Raw genomic sequence first — 16,391 nt, forward strand, 5'->3', positions numbered from 1 at the left:
ACCAGCTGGAGTGGCTAAGAGCATCACCCCTCCCCCTTCACCCCAGGCTGCAAAGCTCACAGTTGTGAGAGACTCTCCTTCCCTCCACTTGAGGAGAGGAGTGGGAAAAGTGTGGAGGTCTTTGTCTTATATCTTAGATACCAGCTCAGCCACAGCAAGATAGGGCACTGGTCAGAGTTCTGGGGCCCACTTTCCAGGCCCTAACTTCTGGATGATAATACTAGACACACCCTGGGCCAGAAGGGAACCTGCTGCCTTGAAGGGAAAGACTCAGTTCTGGCAGCGTTCATCACCTGCGAATGGAAGAGCCCTTGGGCCCTGAATAACCAGCAACAATACCCAGGCACTACATCGAGGGCTTTGGGTGAGAGTCTGAGACTTGCTGGCTTCAAGTGAGACTAAGCACATTCCCAGCTGTAGTGGTTATGGGGCAAGACTCCTTCCACTTGAGAAAAGCAGAGGGAAGAGTAAATGGGATTTTCTCTTGCACCTTAGGTACCAGCTCGGCCACAGGTGAGTAGAGTATCAAGTGGGCTAGAGTCCCCGATTCCAGGACTTAGCCTTGGACAGCATTTCTGGACCTGCCCTGGGCCAGAGGGGAGCCCAATTTCCTGAAGAGTGAGTCCTGGGCCAGACAGCATTCACCACAAGCTGATTGAAGAGCCCTTGGGCCTTAAGGGAACTTTGGCAGTAGTCTGGCAGTACTCCCCATGGGCCCATGGTGGTGGTGGCCACAGGGTAAGGCTTCTCTGCCTTTGGAAAGTGAAAGGAAGAGTGAGAAGGTCTGCATCTAGTGATTTGAGTGCCAGCTCAGCCACAGTACAAGAGAACATCAGGTAGACTTCTAAGGTTTTTGAATCTAGTCCCTGGCTGGCTCCTCTGGACCCACTCAGGGCCCGGGGAAACTCACCACCCTGAAGGGAAGGACACAAGCCTGGCTGGCCTTGCCACCTGCTGATTGTAGAGCCCCAAGGCCTTGAGCAAATATAGGTGGTAGTCAGGGAGTGGTTACAGCAGACATTGGGCAAGACCCAGAACTGTGCTGGCTTCAGGTCTGACCCAGTGCAGTCATAGTGGTGGTGGCCACAGGGGTGTTTGTGTCACTGCACCCCCAGTGGTGGCTCAGAACAGAGATAGAGACTCTGTATGTCTGAGAGAAATTAAGGGAAGAGAACAAGTCTCTGGCTGGCAATTCAGATTATCCTGGATCTTGCCTAAGACTATCAAGGCAGTATCTCTATGAATCTTCAAGAACCACAGCATTACTGGGCTTGGGGTGCCCCCTAAAGCAGATACCGCTTAGATTACAACACCTAAGTCCTTACAAATATCTGGAAAGCCTTCCCAAGAAGGATAGGTACAAACAAGCCCAGACTGCGAAGACTACAATAAATACCTAACTCTTCCATGCCCAGACACAGACAAACATCTACAAGTATCAAGACAATCCAAGAAAACATGACCTCATCAAATGCACTAAATAAGGTACCAGGGACCGATCCTGGAGAAACAGATATCTGACCTTTCAGACAGAGAATTCAAAATAACTGTCTTGGAGGAAATTCAAAGAAACTCAAGATAACACAGAGAAGGAATTAAGAATTCTATCAGATAAATTTAACAAAGAGATTGAAATAATTAAAAAGAATCAAGCAGAAATTCTGGAGCTAAAAATGCAATAGGCATACTGAAGAATGCATCAGTGTCTTTCAATAACAGAATTGATCAATCAGAAGAGAGAATTAGTGAGCCTGAAGACAGGCTATTTGAAAATAAACAGCCAAAGGAGCAAAAAGAAAAAGAAAAAAGGAAGCATGCCTACAGGATCTAGAAAATAGTCTCAAAAGGGCAAATCTGAGTTATTGGCCTTAAAGAGGAGGTAGAGAGAGAGATGGGGTAGAAAGTTTATTCAAAGGGATAATAACAGACAACTTCCCAAACCTAGAGAAAGGTATCAATATCCAAGTAAAAGAAGGTTGTAGACCACCAAGCAGATTTAACCCAAAGAAGACTATCTCAAGAGATTTAATAATCAAACTCCCAAAAATCAAGGATAAAGGAGCCTAAAAGCAGAAAGAGAAAACAAACAAATCAGGCCAGGCTTCCTCAGCCACATGAACTGCCAGGGCTGGGGCTGAGAAAATCAATTATTTTTTTAATAAAAAAAGAAAGAAAGAAAACAAACAAACAAATAACATACAGTGGAGCTCCAATATTTCTGGTCACAGACTTCTCAGCGGAAACCTTAGAGGCCAGAAGAGAGTGGCAAGACATATTTAAAGTTCTGAAGGAAAAAACTTTTACCCTAGAATAGTGTATCTAATGAAAATATCCCTCAAACACGAAGGAGAAATACTTTCCCAAACAAAAGCTGAGGGATTTCATCAACATCAGACCTGTCCTACAAGAAATGCTTTCAAGGGAGCACTTCAATCAGAAAGAAAAGAATATTAATGAGCAATAAGTAATCACCCTGAAGGTACAAAACTCACTGGTAATAGAAATACACAGTAAAACACAGAATATTATAACACTGTAACTGTGGTGTATAAACTACTCTTATTTTAAGTAGAAAGAATAAATAATATACCAATCAAAATAATAACAACAACAACTTTTCAAGACATAGCACAGTAAAATATAAACAGAAACAACCAAAAGTGAAAAAGCAGAGGTATGAAGTTAAGGTGTAGAGTTCTTAGTTTTCTTTTTGCTTGTTTGCTTATACAAACAGTGTTATGTTGTTATCAGTTTAAAATAATGGGTTATAAGATAGTGTTTGCAAGCCTCATGGTAACCTCAAGCCAAAAAAACATATAATAGATACACAAAAATAAAAAGCAAGAAACTAAATTATTTTCTTAATAATTTAGAAATAATAATAAATAAAAATAAAAATAATATAATAATTATATTATTATTATTATAATATTAGGATCACCTGAGGTCAGGAGTTTGAGACCAGCCTGACCAACACGGAGAAACCCCATCTCTACCAAAAATACAAAATTAGCTGGGTGTAGTGGCACAAGCCTATATAATCCCAGCTACTCGGGAGGCTGAGGCAAGAGAATCACTTGAACCCAGAAGGCGGAGGTTGCGGTGAGCCGAGATCGCAACATTGCACTCCAGCCTGGGCAACAAGAGTGAAACTCCGTTTCAAAAAAAAAAAAAAAAAAGAAACCCCTGGGACCCGACGGCTTCACTGCTAAATTCTAGCAAACATTTAAAGAAGAACCAATACCAATCCTACTCAAACTACAGAAGAGGAAGACATACTTCCAAACTCATTCTACAAGGCCAATATTACCCTGATTCCAAAAACCAGACAAAGACACATCAAGAAAAAGAAAGAAAGAGAGAAAGGAAGGAAAGAAGGAAGGAAAGAAGGCAGGAAGGAAGGAAGGAAGGAAGGAAGGAAGGAAGGAAGGAAGGAAGGAAGGAAGGAAACAAATTACAGGCATTGGTCTCTGATGAATATCAGATATCTCGGATGAATATCTCTGACAAAAATCTTCAACAAATTACTAGCAAATCTAATTCAGGAATATATTAAAAAGATTATTCATCATGACCAAGTGGAATTTATCCCTGGGATGCAAGGATGGTTCAACATATGCAAATCAATTAATGTGATACATCATATCAACAGAATGAAGGACAAAATCCATATGGTCATTTCAGTAGATGCTGAAAAAGCATTTGATAAAGTTCAGCATACCTTCATGATAAGAACCCTTATCAAAAAACTAGGTATAGAAGGAACATTCCTTAACATAATAAAAGCCATATACCACAGACCTACAGCTAGTATCATACTGAACGAGGAAAAACTGAAACCCTTTCCTCTAAGATCTGGAATATGACAAGGATGCCCCCTTTCACCAATGTTATTCAATATAGTGCTGGAGGTCCTAGCTAAAGCAATCAGACAAGAGAAAGAAAGAAAAGGCATGCAAACTGGAAAGGAAGAAGTCAAATTAACTCTGCAGATGATATCATCTTGTATATGGAAAAACCTCAAGGCTCCACAAAAACACTATTAAAACTGATAAACTCAGTAAAGTTGTAGGATACAAAATCAACATAAAAAATCAGAAGCATTTCTGTATGCAACAGTGAACAATCTGAAAAAGAAATAAAAAAGTAATCCCATTTATAATAGCCACAAATAAAATTACATACCTAGGAACTAATGTAACCAAAGAAGTGAAAGATATCTGTAATGAAAACTATAAAACACCGATGAAAGACATTGAAGAGGACACCAAAAAGTGGAAAGATATTCCATGTTAATGGATTGGAAGAATCAACATTGTTAAAATGTCCATACTATCCAAAGCAATCTACAGATTTAATTCAATCCCTATCAAAATACCAATGACATTCTTTACAGAAAGAGAAAAAACAATACTAAAATTTATATGGAACCATAAAAGACCCAGAATAGCCAAAGGTATCCTAAGCAAAAAGAACAAATCTGGAGGAATCACATTACCTGACTTTGAATTATACTACAGAGCTATAGCAACCAAACCAGCATGGTACTGGCATAAAAACAGACACATTGACCAATGGAACAGAATAGAGAACCCAGAAACAAATCCACACACCTAGTGAACTCATTTTTGACAAAGGTGCCAAGAACAGGGAAAGACAGTCTCTTCAATAGACGGTACTGGGAAAACTGGATATCCATATGCAGAAGACTGAAACTAGACCCTTATCTCTTGCTATATACAAAAATCAAATCAAAATGGATTAACACTTAAATCTAAGACATTAAACTATGAAACAGCTACAAGAAAACATGGGGAAAAATCTCCAGGACATTGCTCTGGGCAAAAACTTCTTGGGTAATACCCTACAAACAGGCAAACAAAGTAAAAATAGACAAATGGGCTCACCTTCTGTACAGCAAAGGAAACAATCAACAAAGTGAAGAAACAACCCGCAGAATATGAGAAAACATTTGCAAACTATCCATCTGACAAAGCATTAATAACCAGAGTATATAAGAAACTCAAATATAGGAAAAAATCTAATCTGATCAAATAGGCAAAAGATTTGAATAGACGTTTCTCAAAAAAAGACACACAAATGGCAAACGTGCATATGAAAAAGTGACTGTTCACTAATCATCAGAGAAATGCAAATCAAAACTACAATGTGATATCATCTCACCCCAGTTAAAATGGCTTATATCCAAAAGACAGGTAATAACAAATGCTGGCGAGGATGTGGAGAAAAGGGAGCCCTTCTACACTGTTGGTGGGAATGTAAACTAGTACAATCACTATGGAACTAAAACTAGAGCTACCATATGACCCAGCAATCTCACTGCTGGGTAAGGAAGGAAATCAGTTATTGACGAGATATCTGCTGCACTCCCATATTTGTTGCAGCACTGTTCACAATAGCCAAGATTTGGAGGCAACCTAAGTGTCCATCAACAGATGAATAGATAAAGAAAATGCAGGTTGGGTGCAGTGACTCATGCCTGTAATCCCAGCACTTTGGGAGACTGAGGTGGGTGAACTGCTTGAGCATACGAGTTTGAGACCAGCCTGGGAAACATGGCAAAACCCTGTCTCTACAAAAAATATAAAAAATTAGCCAGGAGTGGTGGCATGTGCCTATAGTCCTAGCTACTCAGGAGGCTGAGGTGGGAGAATCACCTGGGCCCCAGAAGTTGAGGCTGCAGTACATGTATACAACAGAGTATTATTTGGCCATAAAAAAGAATAAGATCCTATCATTTGCAATAACATGGATGGAACTGGAGATCATTAAGTAAAATAAGCCAGGCACAGAAAGACAAACATCATACGTTCTCACTTATTTGTGGGATCTAAAAGTTAAAACAACTGAACTCATGGAGATAGAAAATAGAAGGATGGCTACCAGAGGCTGGGAAAGGGCATTTGGGGGTAGGGGGAGGTAGGGATGGTTAATGGGTACAGAAAAAAATAAAGAATAAATAAGGCCTACTATTTGATAGCACAACAGGGTGACTATAGTCAGTAATAATTTAATTATACATTTTAAAATAACTAAAAAAGTATAACTGGATTGTTTATAACACTAAAGATAAATGCTTGAGGGGACAGATAACCCATTCTCCATAATGAGATTATTATGCATTGCATACCTGTATCAAACCATCTTATGTACCCCTATAAATATATATACCTACTATGTACCCACAAAAATTAGAATTAAAAAAATTAATAAACTGCTTTGGATAACATTTTCTTAAAAAAGAGAGATGAGGTCTCACTCTACTGCCCAGGCTACAGTGCAATGGCGCAGTCATAGCCCTCAAATTCCTGGGCTCAAGCAACCCTCCTACTTCAGCCTCTTGTGCTAAGTATTTTTATTTTTATTTTTAGAGATGGAGGTCTATGTTACTCAGACTAGTCTTGAACTCCTGGCCTCAAGTGATTCTTCCACCTTGGCCTCCCAAAGTGCTGGGATTACAGGCATTAGCCACTGTGCCCAGCCACGCAGGATGCTTTTTGCCAGTCCATAGCCACTGCACAATCCAAAATCTTGTTCAGATACAATATTGTTAATTTTATAAAGCTCATGAAGTAAATTTTGAATGTTTATAAATCGCAAACTCCAGCCAAATAAGGCTGAAGCCGTTTATGATAGACTGTGGCAGGGAAGGATGAGTTTTAATGGGGGCAGGAATGAGCATGTACATGGAACTTGGGATCTTAAATGTCTGGGTTCAAGAGTCAGAGTTCCCTTAAGCACGAGTGAGAACAGTCTGTTCTGCATGGTGTGTTTGTGCCTCTAGGAAGCATAGCCTTTCTCCTGGTTCCTCTCCCCAGTGTGTTGGAGGATTATGAGGAATGTTTACGTGTTGCCATTGGTAGTCACTTGTAACCCAGCCAGATGCTGCCCCAAGAGACTCTGGTGTTGGCTGGTGACTTCTTGCCATCCTTTATCTGCCTTCTCTGGACCACTTTTGTCTTCTCTGTGCTGCCTCAGGCCAGCGGAGAACCAGGTCCTTCTTTTACTTACCCAAAGCACTGCCAAGTTCAGGCTCTAGTTTTATCTAGACTTGAGGGAAACCAAGGGAATGATGATATGGGAAAGAAAACACATTTGGATGTTACAGATATTAGTGTTCCTGAAGTCCAGGGGCCAAGTCCCTCCCTGGGGGACTTGGATTGGCTATCTCTCTCCTTGGCCCCAACCTGACATCTTTTCTTGTCACTTTAGGAATGTCTGAGGGAAGCTCCTCCTAACCTGGGGTCATACTCCATGTCATTCTCTGGACTCAGTGAAAGGGAAAAAAGTTTTTTTTAAATAGTTTACTGAAAACCCAGATCACACCATCACAAATTCAGATAGGTGCAATTCTGTCCACAATGAAGGCAAAGTGTTACACTAATTTGAAAAAAGTTTAGCTTCTTATTCCCCCAAACTTCATTCTTGAATTTTGTCATTTTTTGTGGGCAAGCTGTGGGAAAGGGGCATGAAAGTATCACTGAAGTGTTTTTTCAAAAAAGAAAAAAGGCAGTCTTCCTCTACTAATGAGAATGCAAAATGTTGAACAACTGTAAAATGTTTTCACCCTGCTTTTAGATGTAAAGCTTTAAAAAATTGTGAGCTCTTTTATCACATCCCCGTTGTATATGTAATATGGCTCCAGATAATTACTCTGCCATGGGAAGAAAATCTTCCATAACTCTCCCCCGTATATCTGTATACTCCACTACCATATCTTGTTATGTTATGGTGGTGGGAGTATTTGTACCACAGAAACAGGCAAATTATACAAATCTGGGCTTCAGGCTGGGCGTGGTGGCACACCCCTGTAATCCCAGTATTCTGGGAGGCTGAGGGGCAGATCGCTTGAATCCAGGAGTTCAAGCTCAGCTTGGATAACATGGTAAAATCTAATCTAAAAATATAAAAATTACCCAGGCATGGTGGCTTGCACCTGTAGTCCCAGCTACTCAGGAAGCTGAGGTTGGAGAATCAGCAAGCCCAGGTCAAGTCAAGGCTATAGTGAGCTGTGATAGTGCCACTGCACTCCAGCCTGGGTTACAGAGTAAGACCCTGTCTCAAAAAAAAAAAAAAAAAAAAAAAGAAACCCAACAAACTAATCTGACCTCAGTTCATTTGTTTATTTTCTCATTGACTTCGTTCTTTAAATTAAATATTTACTTTTAAGAAATATTTATATGCTAGGAACTAAATGGCTAAAGATAAAAAACACAGATTCTGGATGTAGAGAAATTAGAACCCATATGCACTGCTGGTGTGAATGTAAAATGGTGCAGTCACTTTGAATCAAAGCTTGGTAGTTTCTTAAAATGTAAATAAATGCAGAGTTATCATATGACCTAGCACTTCCACTCATATATGCATAATATACCCAGGAAATACAAAAACATATCCAGACAAAAACTTGTACCTGAGTATTTATAGCATGTTACTTATACATTAAATGAAAACAATCCAAAAGTCTATCATCAAGTAAAATGTAGTATATCCATACAATGGACCACTATTCAGCAATAAAAAGGAATGAGTTGAGCTGGGCACAATGGCTTATGCTTGTAATCCCAGCATTTTGAGAGGTCAAGGTGGGAGAACTGCTTGAAGCCAGGAGTTCCAGACTAGCCTGGGCAACATGGTGATACTCTTTCTCTAAAAAAAATGTAAAACTTAACAGTTTGTGGTGGCATGCATCTGTGGTCCCAGATACTCAGCAGGCTGAGGTGGGAGAATCTTTTTTATTTTTATTTTTATTTTTTGAGATGGAGTCTTGCTCTGTCACCCAGGCTGGATGGAGTATAGTGACAAGCTCACTGCAACCTCTGCCTCCCAGGTTCAAGCAATTCTCCTGCCTCAGCATCCCAAGTAGCTGGGATTATAGATGTGCACCACCACGCCCAGCTAATTTTTGTATTTTTACTAGAGACAGGGTTTCACCATGTTGGCCAGGCTGGTCTCAAACTCCTGAGGTCAAGTGATCCACCTGCCTTGGCCTCCCAAAGTGCTGGGATTACAGGCGTGAGCCACTGTGCCTGGCCAGGAGAATCTCTTGAGCCCAGGAGTTTGAGGCTGCAGTGAGCCATGACTGCACCACCGCACTCCAGCCTGGGCAACAGAGAAACCCCAACAATTTTTTTTTTCTTGAGATGGAGTCTTGCTCTGTCGCCCCGGCTGGAGTGCAGTGGCATGGTCTCAGCTCACTGCAAGCTCTTCCTACCGGGTTCACACCATTCTCCTGCCTCAGCCTCCCTAGTAGCTGGGACTACAGGCACCTGCCCCCACACCCAGCTAATTTTATTTTTGTATTTTTAGTAGAGATGGGGTTTCACCGTGTTAGCCAGGATGGTCTCGATCTCCTGACCTCATGATCCGCCTGCCTCGGCCTCCCAAACTGGTGGAATTATAGGCATGAGCCACCACGCCTGGCCAACCCCAACTCTAAAAAAAAAAAAAAAGGAATGAAATACTAACACATGCTACAATGTGGATGAACTTTAAGAATATTATGCTAGAATCGGGTGGAGCCCACCGCAGCTCAAGGAGGCCTGCCTGCCTCTGTAGACTCCACCTCTGGGGACAGGGCATAGCTAAACAAAAAGCAGCAGAAACCTCTGCAGATGTAAAAGTCCCTGTCTGATAGCCTTGAAGAGAGCAGTGGTTCTCCCAGCATGGAGGTTGAGATCTGAGAACAGACAGACTGTCTGCTCAAGTGGGTCCCTGACCCCTGAGCAGCCTAACTGGGAGACATCCCCCACTAGGTGCAGAACAACACCTCACACCTCACACGGCTGGGTACACCCCTGAGACGAAGCTTCCAGAGCAAGAATCAGATAGTAACACTCGCTGTTCAGCAATATTCTATCTTCTGCAGCCTCCGCTGCTGATACCCAGGCAAACAGGGTCTGGAGTGGACCTCAAGCAAACTCCAACAGACTTGCAGCTGAGGGTCCTGACTGCTAGAAGGAAAATGAACAAACAGAAAGGACACCCACACTAAAACCCCATCAGTACGTCACCATCATTAAAGACCAAAGGCAGAGAAAATCACAAAGATGGGGGAAAAACAGTGCAGAAAAGCTGGAAATTTAAAAAATCAGAGCGCATCTCCCCCTCCAAAGGAACGCAGCTCATCGCCAGCAATGGAATAAAGCTGGACGGAGAATGACTTTGACGAGTTGAGAGAAGAAGGCTTCAGTCGATCAAACTTCTCAGAGCTAAAGGAGGAACTACGTAACCAGTGCAAAGAAACTAAAAATCTTGAAAAAAGAATGGATGAATGGATAACTAGAATAATCAATGCAGAGAAGACCTTAAAAGAACTGATAGAGATGAAAACCATGACATGAGAACTACATGACAAATGCACAAGCTTCAGTAACCGACTCGATCAACTGGAAGAAAGGGTATCAGCGATTGAAGAGCAAATGAATGAAATGACGTGAGAAGAGAAGTGTGGAAAAAAAAAGAGTAAAAAGAAATGAACAAAGCCTCCAAGAAATATGGGATTAGGTGAAAAGACCAAATCTACGTCTGATCGGTGTGCCTGAAAGTGACAGGGAAAATGGAACCAAGTTGGAAAACACTCTGCAGGGTATCATCCAGGAGAACTTCCCCAGCCTAGTAAGGCAGGCCAACATTCAAATTCAGGAAATACAGAGAATGCCACAAAGATACTCCTCAAGAAGAGCAACTCCAAGACACATAATTGTCAGATTCACCAAAGTTGAAATGAAGGAAAAAATGTTAAGGGCAGCCAGAGAGAAAGGTCGGGTTACCCACAAAGGGAAATCCATCAGACTAAGAGCAGATCTCTTGGCAGAAACTTTGCAAGCCAGAAGAGAGTGGGGGCCAATATTCAACATTCTTAAAGGAAAGAATTTTCAACCCAGAATTTCATATCCAGCCAAACTAAGTTTCATAAGTGAAGGAGAAATAAAATCCTTTACAGACAAGCAAATGCTTAGAGATTTTGTCACCACCAGGCCTGCCCTACAAGAGATCCTGAAGGAAACACTAAACATGGAAAGGAACAACTGGTACCAGTCATTGCAAAAACATGCCAAAATGTAAAGTCCATCGATGCTAGGAAGAAACTGCATCAACTAACAAGCAAAATAACCAGCTAATATCATAACGACAGGATCAAGTTCACACATAACAATATTAACCTTAAATGTAAATGGACTAAATGCCCCAATTAAAAGACACAGACTGGCAAATTGGATAAAGAGTCAAGATCCATCAGTTTGCTGTATTCAGGAGACCCATCTCACTTGCAGAGATACATATAGGCTCAAAATAAAGGGATGGAGGAAGATCTACCAAGCAAATGGAAAACAAAAAAAAGCAGGGGTTGCAATCCTAGTCTCTGATAAAATAGACTTTAAACCATCAAAGATCAAAAGAGACAAAGAAGGCCATTACATCATGGTAAAGGGATCAATTCATCAGGAAGAGCTAACTATCCTAAATATATATGCACCCAATACAGGAGTACCCAGATTCATAAAGCAAGTCCTTAGAGACTTACAAAGAGACTTAGACTCCCATACAATAATAATGGGAGACTTTAACACCCCACTGTCAACATTAGACAGATCAATGAGACAGAAAGTTAACAAGGATATTCAGGAATTGAACTCAACTCTGCACCAAGTGGATCTAATAGACATCTACAGAACTCTCCACCCCAAATCAACAGAATATACATTCTTCTCAGCACCACATTGCACTTAGTCCAAAATTGACCACATTGTTGGAAGTAAAGCACTCCTCAGCAAATGTAAAAGAACAGAAATTATAACACTGTCTCTCAGACCACAGTGCAATCAAACTAGAACTCAGGACTAAGAAACTCAATCAAAACCGCTCAACTACATGGAAACTGAACAACCTGCTCCTGAATGACTACTGGGTACATGATGAAATGAAGGCAGAAATAAAGATGTTCTTTGAAACCAATGAGAACAAAGATACAACATACCAGACTCTCTGGGACACATTTAAAGCAGTGTGTAGAGGGAAATTTATAGCACTAAATGCCCACAAGAGAAAGCAGGAAAGATCTAAAATTGACACCCTAACATCACAATTAAAAGAACTAGAGAAGCAAGAGCAAACACATTCAAAAGCTAGCAGAAGGCAAGAAATAACTAAGATCAGAGCAGAACTGAAGGAGACAGAGACACAAAAAACCCTCCAAAAAATCAATGAATCCAGGAGCTGGTTTTTTGAAAAGATCAACAAAATTGATAGACCACTAGCAGACTAATAAAGAAGAAAAGAGAGAAGAATCAAATAGACACAATAAAAAATGATAAAGGGGATATCACCACCGACCCCACAGAAATACAAACTACCATCAGAGAATACTATAAACACCTCTACACAAATAAACTAGAAAACCAAGAAGAAATGGATAATTTCCTGGACACTAACACTCTCCCAAGACTAAACCAGGAAGAAGTTGAATCCCTGAATAGACCAATAGCAGGCTCTGAAATTGAGGCAATAATTAATAGCCTACCAACCAAAAAAACTCCAGGACCAGATGGTTTCACAGCCGAATTCTACCAGAGGTACAAGGAGGAGCTGGTATCATTCCTTCTGAAACTATTCCAATCAATAGAAAAAGAGGGAATCCTCCCTAACTGATTTTATGAGGCCAACATCATCCTGATACCAAAGCCTGGCAGAGACACAACAAAAAAAGAGAATTTTAGACCAATATCCCTGATGAACATCGATGCAAAAATCCTCAATAAAATACTGGCAAACCGAATCCAGCAGCACATCAAAAAGCTTATCCACCATGATCAAGTGGGCTTCATCCCTGGGATTCGAGGCTGGTTCAACATACACAAATCAATAAACATAATCCAGCATATAAACAGAACCAAAGACAAAAACCACATGATTATCTCAACAGATGCAGAAAAGGCCTTTGACAAAATTCAACAGCCCTTCATGCTAAAAACTCTCAATAAATTCGGTATTGATGGAACATATCTCAAAACAGTAAGAGCTATTTATGACAAACCCACAGCCAATATCATACTGAATGAGCAAAAACTGGAAGCATTCCCTTTGAAAACTGGCACAAGACAGGGATGCCCTCTCTCACCACTCCTATTCAACATAGTATTGAAGTTCTGGCTAGGGCAATCAGGCAAGAGAAAAAAATAAAGGGTATTCAGTTAGGAAAAGAAGAAGTCAAATTGTCCCTGTTTGCAGATGACATGATTGTATATTTAGAAAACCCCATCGTCTCAGCCCAAAATCTCCTTAAGCTGATAAGTAACTTCAGCAAAGTCTCAGGATACAAAAGCAAAGTGCAAAAATCACAAGCATTTTTATACACCAGTAACAGACAAACAGAGAGCCAAATCATGCATGAACTCTCATTCACAATAGCTTCAAAGAGAATAAAATACCTAGGAATCCAACTTACAAGGGATGTAAAGGACCTCTTCAAGGAGAACTACAAACCACTGCTCAGTGAAATAAAAGAGGACACAAACAAATGGAAGAACATACCATGCTCATGGATAGGAAGAATCAATATTGTGAAAATGGCCATACTGCTCAAGGTAATTTATAGATTCTATGCCATCCCCATTAAGCTACCAATGACTTTCTTCACAGAATTGGAAAAAACTGCTTTAAAGTTCATATGGAACCAAAAAAGACCCCTCATTGCCAAGACAATCCTAAGCCAAAAGAACAAAGCTGGAGGCATCACACTACCTGACTTCAAATTATAGTACAAGGCTACAGTAACCAAAACAGCATGGTACTGGTACCAAAACAGAGATATAGACCAATGGAACAGAACAGAGCCCTCATAAATAATACCACACATCTACAGCCATCTGATCTTTGACAAACCTGACAAAAACAAGAAATGGGGAAAGGATTCTCTATTTAATAAATGGTGCTGGGAAAATTGGCTAACCATAAGTAGAAAGCTGAAACTGGATCCTTTCCTTACTCCTTATACGAAAATTATTTCAAGATGGATTAGAGACTTAAATGTTAGACCTAAAACCATAAAAATCCTAGAAGAAAACCTAGGTAATACCATTCAGGACATAGGCATGGGCAAGGACTTCATGTCTAAAACACCAAAAGAAACAGCAACAAAAGCCAAAATTGACAAATGGGATCTAATTACATTAAGGAGCTTCTGCACAGCAAAAGAGACTACCATCAGAGTGAACAGGCAACCTACAGAATGGGAGAAAATTTTTGCAATCTACTCATCTGACAAAGGGCAAATATCCAGAACCTACAAAGAACTCAAATTTACAAGAAAAAAAAAAACAACCCCATCAAAAAGTGGGCAAAGGATATGAACAGACATTTCTCAAAAGACATTCATTCAGCCAACAGACGCATGAAAAAATGCTCATCATCACTTGCCATCAGAGAAATGCAAATCAAAACCACAATGAGATACCATCTCACACCAGTTAGAATGGCAATCATTAAAAAATCAGGAAACAACAGGTGCTGGAGAGGATGTGGAGAAATAGGAACACTTTTACACTGTTGGTGGGACTGTAAACTAGTTCAACCATTGTGGAAAACAGTGTGGCAATTCCTCAAGGATCTAGAACTAGAAATACCATTTGACCCAGCCATCCCAATTACTAGGTATATACCCAGAGGATTATAAATCATGCTGCTATAAAGACACATGCACACATATGTTTATTGCAGCACTATTCACAATAGCAAAGACTTGGAATCAACCCAAATGTCCATCAGGGACAGACTGGATTAAGAAAATGTGGCACATATACACCATGGAATACTATGCAGCCATAAAAAAGAATGAGTTCATGTCCTTTGTAGGGACATGGATGCAGCTGGAAACCATCATTCTCAGCAAACTATCGCAAGAACAGAAAACCAAACACCGCATGTTCTCACTCATAGGTGGGAACTGAACAATGAGATCACTTGGACACGGGAAAGGGAACATCACACACCAGGGTCTATTGTGAGGAGGGGGGAGGGGGGAGGGATAGCATTAGGAGATATACCTAATGTAAATGACGAGTTAATGGGTGCAGCACACCAACATGGCACATGTATACATACATAACAAACCTCCACGTTGTGCACATGTACCCTAGAACTTAAAGTATAATAATAATGGCCGGGCGCGGTGGCTCAAGCCTGTAATCCCAGCACTTTGGGAGGCCGAGATGGGCGGATCACAAGGTCAGGAGATCAAGACCATCCTGGCTAACACGGTGAAACCCCGTCTCTACTAAAAATACAAAAAACTAGCCGGGCGAGGTGGCGGGCGCCTGTAGTCCCAGCTACTCGGGAGGCTGAGGCAGGAGAATGGCGTAAACCCAGGAGGCGGAGCTTGCAGTGAGCTGAGATCCGGCCACTGCACTCCAGCCCGGGCGACACAGCGAGACTCCATCTCAAAAAAAAAAAAAAAAAAAAAAAAAGTATAATAATAATAATAACAAAAGAAGGTATCACTCTTTCACAAATAAGTGAAACCCAGTGAGTTGAGTGACAGATCTGCATTTCATGGACTACCATAGTTCAAATGTCACTGTTAAAAAAAAAAAAAAAAAAAGAATATTATGCTAAATTTAAAAAGTGCAAAAACTCTATTTAAGGGTTTCCTGTGTTCCATTGATCTATGTGTGTATCCCATCAGCAATACCACATACTATTGAAACAGAAAAAAGCGATTTCTCCAAGTTATTATTTTCCAAAATTGTTTTAGTTAGTCTTGTTTCCATTGTCTTTTAGAAAATTTATATTGTAAAATATAAATTTGAAAATTTTCTTGTCTGTATCTACAAAGAATCTTGTTTGGATTGTGATATGAATTGGGTTAAGCCTATGTATCAGTTTGAGGAAAACTGATACCTTTATTACCTTGTGTCTTCCAATTTGTAAACACAGCATATCTCTATTTACATCTTTGATTTCTTTCATCAGTGTCTTGTGGTTTCCATTTAATAGGTCCTATACATATTTTGTTAAATTTACATCTAAATATTTCATTTTTTGAGTGATTTTAAATTGTATTTTTATTTTGATTAAATTGTTCATTGCTAGTATACAGAAATATAATTGATTTGTATATCTTGCTACTGTATCCTGCAGGGGGAAAGATTCAGTCTTTCACCATTAAGTAAAACACTAACTGTAGGCTTTTTGTAGATGTTCTTATTACATTGAAGTAGTTTTCACTCTCTACCTAGTTTTCTGGGAGTTTTTATCATGAATAGGCGTAAAGCTTAGCCAAATGCTTTTTTCTGCACCAATTGATATGATCATGGGATTTTTCTTATTTAGCCTGCTAACATGGTGAATTCAATGATTGATTTTCAAATATA

The 16,391-nt window shown here is 40.2% G+C and overlaps 1 protein-coding gene and 1 long non-coding RNA gene across 4 annotated transcripts in view; one reads left to right on the forward strand and one right to left on the reverse strand.

The window, feature by feature from the left end:
• TMEM116 (transmembrane protein 116) overlaps positions 1-16,391 on the reverse strand; it is a 128,859-nt gene that overhangs the window by 46,991 nt on the left and 65,477 nt on the right. The gene's annotated exons all lie outside the window — the stretch shown is intronic.
• On the forward strand, positions 6,374-15,624 carry LOC144333097 (uncharacterized). The gene is made up of 3 exons (XR_013401454.1): positions 6,374-8,060; positions 8,725-9,340; positions 15,560-15,624. It is a non-coding gene; the product is annotated as an uncharacterized LOC144333097 (long non-coding RNA).

This window comes from Macaca mulatta, chromosome 11 (genome assembly GCF_049350105.2).
Source record: "Macaca mulatta isolate MMU2019108-1 chromosome 11, T2T-MMU8v2.0, whole genome shotgun sequence".
NCBI classification, from domain to species: domain Eukaryota; kingdom Metazoa; phylum Chordata; class Mammalia; order Primates; family Cercopithecidae; genus Macaca; species Macaca mulatta.